Genomic DNA, 2003 nt, shown 5'->3' with positions numbered 1-2003 from the left:
TTCAAAAATTATTTTCGAAAATCTTCTCCCTCTCTCATCTTATTTTATTTATGTATTCATCTACTAACATCTCTCCCTCACATCACTCACCAAATTCGAACCCCCTCTTCTATCTGTGTTCGAATTTTTTTCTTTTCTTCTTCTACTAACAATAAGGAACCTCTTTACTGTGACATAGAGGATTCCTCTTCTTTTCTTTTTCTCTTCTCTTTCTTATGAGCAGGGACAAAGAAAAAGGCATTCTTGTTGAAGCTGATCCAGAACCTGAAAGGACTCTGAAGAGAAAACTAAGAGAAGCTAAATTACAACAATCCAGAGATAACCTTACAGAAATTTTCGAACAAGTAAAGGAGATGGCAGCCGAACCCAACAACAATAATGCAAGGAGGATGCTTGGTGACTTTACTGCACCTAATTCCAATTTACATGGAAGAAGCATCTCCATTCCTACCATTGGAGCAAATAACTTTGAGCTGAAACCTCAGTTAGTTTCTCTGATGCAGCAGAACTGCAAATTTCATGGACTTCCATCTGAAGATCCTTTTCAGTTCTTAACTGAATTCTTGTAGATCTGTGATACTGTTAAGACTAATGGAGTAGATCCTGAAGTCTACAGGCTCATACTTTTCCCTTTTGCTGTAAGAGACAGAGCTAGAGTGTGGTTGGACTCTCAACCCAGAGATAGCCTGAACTCTTGGGATAAGCTGGTCACGGCTTTCTTAGCCAAGTTCTTTCCTCCTCAAAAGCTGAGCAAGCTTAGAGCTGATGTTCAAACCTTCAGACAGAAAGAAGGTGAATCCCTCTATGAAGCTTGGGAAAGATACAAGCAGCTGACCAAAAAGTGTCCTTCTGACATGCTTTCAAAATGGACCATCCTGGATATATTCTATGATGGTTTATCTGAGCTATCAAAGATGTCATTGGACACTTCTGCAGGTGGATCCATTCACCTAAAGAAAACGCCTGTAGAAGCTCAAGAACTCATTGACATGGTTGCTAATAACTAGTTCATGTACACTTCTGAGAGGAACCCTGTGAGTAATGGGACGCCTATGAAGAAGGGAGTTCTTGAAATTGATACTCTGAATGCCATACTGGCTCAGAACAAAATATTGACTCAGCAAGTCAATATGATTTCTCAGAGTCTGAATGGAATGCAAGCTGCATCCAACAGTACTCAAGAGGCATCTTCTGAAGAAGAAGCTTATGATCTTGAGAACCCTGCAATAGCAGAGGTAAATTATATGGGTGAACCTTATGGAAACACATATAATCCATCATGAAGAAATCACCCAAATCTCTCATGGAAGGATCAAAAGCCTCAACAAGGCTTTAATAATGGTGGAAGAAACAGGTTTAGCAATAGCAAGCCTTTTCCATCATCCACTTAGCAACAGACAGAAAATTCTGAGCAGAATCCATCTAGCTTAGCAAACTTAGTCTCTGATCTATCTAAGGCCACTGTGAGTTTCATGAATGAAACAAGGTCTTCCATTAGAAATTTGGAAGCACAAGTGGGCCAGCTGAGTAAAAGGATCACTGAAATCCCTCCTAGTACTCTCCCAAGCAATACAGAAGAGAATCCAAAAGGAGAGTACAAGGCCATTGACATAAGCACCATGGCCGAACCTGTAAGGGAAGGAGAGGACGTGAATCCCAAGGAGAAAGATCTCCTGGGACGTCCAGTGATCAATAAGGAGCTTCCCTCTGAGGAACCAAAGGACTCTGAGACTCATCTAGAGATCATAGAGATTCCATTGAACCTCTTTATGCCATTCATGAGCTCTGATGAGTATTCCTCTTCTGAAGAGAATGAGGATGTTACTGAAGAGCAAGCTGCCAAGTTCCTTGGTGCAATCATGAAGCTAAATGCCAAATTATTTGGTATTGAAACTTGGGAAGATGAACCTCCCTTGTTCACCAATGAACTAAGTGATCTGGATCAACTGACATTGCCTCAGAAGAGACAGGATCCTGGAAAGTTCATAATACCTTGTACCATA

The 2003-nt window shown here is 40.7% G+C and overlaps 1 non-coding gene across 1 annotated transcript; it reads right to left on the bottom strand.

The window, feature by feature from the left end:
* Nucleotides 1-752: 752 nt before the first annotated feature.
* Nucleotides 753-860, bottom strand: LOC112724912 (small nucleolar RNA R71). Its single transcript, XR_003164052.1, has one exon. It is a non-coding gene; the product is annotated as a small nucleolar RNA R71 (small nucleolar RNA).
* Between the last annotated feature and the right edge of the window lie 1143 nt (nt 861-2003).

The sequence above is a fragment of the Arachis hypogaea genome, chromosome 11, assembly GCF_003086295.3.
Source record: "Arachis hypogaea cultivar Tifrunner chromosome 11, arahy.Tifrunner.gnm2.J5K5, whole genome shotgun sequence".
In the NCBI taxonomy this organism is placed as follows: Eukaryota; Viridiplantae; Streptophyta; class Magnoliopsida; order Fabales; family Fabaceae; genus Arachis; species Arachis hypogaea.
This window is presented reverse-complemented; position numbering and strand designations above follow the sequence as displayed.